Genomic DNA, 4,768 nt, shown 5'->3' on the forward strand with positions numbered 1-4,768 from the left:
TTGTTCTGGTTTGCTCTTCCATCTGCTTGGTTTATAATTTTGGTCTTGTTGTCATGCACGCACACAGGTATATTGATAGTTATAGATATTTGATGAAAAGATCTGCAGAAGCACTTTTTCTGGTTCAAATCATCACCCGTCTTTCCATCGCAATATTTACAAAGAGGTGTGAAGAAAGCGTAAGGCCATCTTTGCTTCAGTTAGAGCATGTCCAGTGGTGTTCTTTTAGGGTTGCTCATACAATTTCTCAACCTAAAAGAAAATATAAACTAAAAAATTGGCCCTCAAAAAACTGAGAACCGTTGCTTTGAGAAATATCGGAAGAACCCTTGAAGAAACGGTACGTGGCGACTTATGATTGGATGTTATCAAAATATAAAACACAATATATTTTTTTTCCTTATTTTCTTTGTTTCTTTTCCCGACTCTCTCTCTCTTTCCTCCCTCGACGAACCAAAGAATCCGGATTTCACCCACCGTCTCCCTCTTTCTCGCATCACAGCGACTGCTTCCGAGATGTTCAATTGATCATCTTCTTCTTTGGTTTCTCTTATCGTAATGAGAAAGCTATTTAAATAGTTTTTGATAGCTTTGTTGTAGGATTTTGCTTTGTCTCTTATGTTTTTTTTTTTGGTTTGGTTGAAATTAAGAGTTAGATTGTGGAATTGGTATGATGTGGTATGTGTTAGGCTTAAAGAGTGGAAAGCTAGAATTTTTTGGGTTGGATCTGGTTGATGCAATTAGGTTCTGTTGCTTGTTGATTGGAACTTGGTCTCTGTTAATGTTTAAAATTAGGTTTTCTGGTTTTTGTTACTTGAGATTATGTCCAAAATCCCGATCTTCTCATGTATATGTATTATAGATGGTGCTGCCCTTCTACTCTGACTTCTTATCAAAGCTAGAAGTCCTTTAGATTTTCTGGATTTCTGTATAGTGTTGCTTAGAGCTGATTTGTGTAAGTTGCTCTGATAACCAAGGAAGAAAGGTTATAGGGAAATCCACTCTCACTGATTCCTCGCTGCTGCTGGTATCATTGCCCAATAGGGAAATAGCTCCGATACTGCTCCTTGTGTTGTGGTGGGGAAGAGATCGATGATATTGCTCTCTTCGCTGTTAAAGAACACAACAAACGAGAGGTTTGGTTTCCTCCAACCTAATATGTATATAATCTGTAATTTGTGTGTAGGATTTTTATTCTCTTAGATGATGTTTTCAAGTGATTTGGATTCTAAATTTATAATTTTTATAGCGTATACCCAAGTGATTTGCGTGTGTGAAGATTGAAGAGTAAAGTTCTTATGATTTCTCTGTTTACAACCTTGATATACCTAATAAGGTTGTGTTTTAATGTTTTATATTAGAATGTGTTTGTTGAGCTTGCTAGAGTGTTAAAGGCAACAGTTTCAAGAGTTCAAGAATGTTATCCCCTCCTTTACTATTTCCGACCTTGGCTTGAAACCAGGTAAACAACTGTGAAATGAACATCATCACACCGTGTCTGGTTTGTTGATTGAATGGTGTGTTGTTCGGTAACCTTTTCTTCTCTCTAACTCCATTGTATTGTGTTCTAACATTTAGGTCGCACATTTTATTGGATTAGCCGTGGTATTGCGTACTAAGCCCAATGCTTTGACTTCTATTTTGCCTAAGCTGAGGGACAGACCCATGTATCAAGGCCAGGACAAGCTTCCCCTTATTGTTTGGATGATGGCTCAGGTCCTTGTTCATCGTAGACAAGTTCTGCAACGGTCCTTGTTCAGCGGAGACAGAACTTATGCTTACATGCATCAATAGTGTCATGTCTGATTTCGTTTTTTACAATCGGGCTACACCGAGAGATATCAGGAACACTCTCCGTGGTGGCTGCAGCTCATCTTTCACACGAGATTGTTAACCAGAAAATACTCCTAACTTAACATCCTACACATAACTATGAAACATGAACTTGACTTGAGTTTGGATATATAGGAAACTTCAATGTGAAGCAGCATTGCCTTTGTTTTGGTCCTAGTGACATGTGACTTGGTGTTGTTTTTTAATGCAAGTTGTTGTTGTTCTATATATTTGTATGATTGAGAAACCTTCGTAGGTTTCTCTAGTGGAAGGATGAATTTTGACAAGTACTTAGTGGATTACTTTGATTAGATTAATTATAATTATATGATTAATTTATTTGTGAGTAACCCATATGGGTTACTCCACTGCCCACCATGGTCTTAGAGTCTCGTCAATTAGTTCATTTAGGAAGATGACGAAATTGCTAAAGTGCTTATATCTGCCACAACAAAGGTGAATTACAACATTTATGTAATACTAATGTTCTCTTGATGTGTGTTTTAACTTGTCAACTAACAACACATAGCTTAGCTTGCTTATCCATCGTCTTTCTGGTTCAGAGCATCTACACTGGCAGAGTTGCTCAAAAGATTCTAATATATTAAAAATAATGAAAAACAGGAAAGAGAGTTAAAATTGATTCTGGTTTGAGCAATTCACATGACACTTGGCTTTAAATTATTGGTCAAATTCTTATTTTATAATTTATTTATTTGTTTAATAAATCATCTTTTACAAAACATTAAAATAATATTTGTAAAGTACTCATACAAACACTAACCCGTAATGATGGTCTAAGCACTCATCGGTATTGATGGTCTTAGGACCCTACTACTTGAGGGCTGCCCAAGTTAAGCTAAAGAAACCTTTTTCTTGGAGAGAGAAGACTCTACCATTGTGACACACATCGTGTAAGATTAAATCCTATACACTCATACTTGAATCTCTTTTGAATATTTTTGTAAGAATATACGAGTTTCTAATATGAAACGAATGATATGATGTGTACATGCACAGCACAGTCGAGTTAGGAGGCGGGTCAACAAATGGAGAGTGTAACACGACCCCATCAAACACAGCAAAATCTTTATCAACATATATATTACTCGCTTAAATGAGACGCACCTCACCTCACGAGTTCCTCCTCTCTTTCTACTATCAGTCTATATCATGAAGACATCAACTCTTCTTCATTTAGCCGAGCGTACTTACTAAGACTTAAAAGGGGGTCTCCTAGAATTCTCGATTTGTATTATATATAGCCTTTAAGTTTTATAATAATTTTTTCTATTTTGACCTCCTTACAATTATCAATTTGTGCTTTCTGTTTTTTTCCCTAGCAGGCCAGCTTGGGATCCAAAGAGAAGTAACGTTGGGACGAGAAAACCCGGTTATAAGTGAAAACATGTTCCAGAACTTATAGATATTTTGACCAGTCCGCCACTCATGTAAATTCATTAACGAGCGTAGAGGATGCAGAAATGGTTAGTGATATTTGCTAATCATGCCGATTCTGTCAATGAATTATTTGAAAGATCTAGGTTCGAGGGCTTCAATTTACATCTTCCTACTAGTACTACATGTTAGCTGTTAGTAGATGCTTCCAGGTTCCGAGAAACAAAAATAGCGATATGGATATGTATCGAAAGATTACAATAAATTTCAAATGATAGGAATGATAATTCTCATTTCATGTTAAACTAAAAGATGAGTGTAATTTATTAGCTTTTGTGTTTCATGGCCTTAGACATGCATCTCTTAGGAACGTCTAGTAACCCATCCAATGGAATCTTACGAGAAAATAAAAAAATGTGATGCATTAGCTCTTGGTGGAGGCTATAATCAACTCTTTAAATATTATTCTATTTGAACATACTTGCTTCCGAGGATTATTATCCAACTTCTTCTTAAGAATGCTTGGAGAATATGTTTACTGAAATAAAAATAAAAACCAATGTATCGAATAATTGTTTGACAAATATAATAAAATGTATCAAATAATTGAAGCTGAGAAAATATAAAGAATTTGAGCATGATGGTTAACTATGTCAAAAGGAATGATATTATGCAAACCTTATGATGCAAAATATATTCCATTTCTTAGTTTTTTTCATTTTAAGGCCATTTGAATGAATTCTTCCAATATTCGTTATCAAAATTTTATTGTATTATTTATGTATTATCTTATTTTTTATTATTGCAAATTTTCAACAGAAACAAATCAAAATAGCTAATTAAAAAATTTGGCTAGTATAGTAAACGTTGTGGTTTAATATAAACTGGAATATTTTTTAGCTGCTTCCGCTCTCTAATAATGTAGGCACAACACTGATTACACGTTACCAATTTGCCCTTAAACACCAAAATTAAATATTTACGAGTAAAAGTTGAGAAAAAAAAAGTTGTGCTCACATTATGGGTTAGAATTATGACAATTATGAAAATTGGTTGTTTTTTGGTTATCCTAGATTATTGATTGTCAGATTTAGTTATAATTTTATGACAATTGGTTGTTTTGTGGGTATCCTAGATTATTTTAATTATGTACTAGAAAATTCTAAAATGAATTATTAGTTCTATGTAACATTCTTATATGTAAGTTTTTGTACAAAATCTGAGCCTGCTCTAACTAAAGATTTGTTAGAATATGAAAGATTTGATTAGGTATCTATAAAAGTATATGTATTTTGGTGAATTTTAGTTGTCTATATGAACAAAATAATATATTTTGATTATTAAGTTATTGTTTTGTTGATTTAGTAACAATCAATAAGAACAGTTAATGGATTCATGCAAACACATTTAAATCTTTCATTGGTTGTCCTAAACAAATCCATGTGTCCCATTTCTTTTTCTAGATCCGAGAGAAATGACTCAACAACCAAGCAGAAAATGATCACACATACCAACAATTGGATCAATTGACTAAAAT

General features: G+C 34.0%; 1 long non-coding RNA gene across 1 annotated transcript; it reads left to right on the forward strand.

Annotated features, from left to right (window-relative positions):
* LOC104766215 lies at window positions 404–2,063 on the forward strand. Its single transcript, XR_763968.2, has 3 exons — window positions 404–1,136; window positions 1,362–1,462; window positions 1,579–2,063. It is a non-coding gene; the product is annotated as an uncharacterized LOC104766215 (long non-coding RNA).

Source organism: Camelina sativa, chromosome 19, assembly GCF_000633955.1.
Source record: "Camelina sativa cultivar DH55 chromosome 19, Cs, whole genome shotgun sequence".
NCBI lineage: Eukaryota > Viridiplantae > Streptophyta > Magnoliopsida > Brassicales > Brassicaceae > Camelina > Camelina sativa.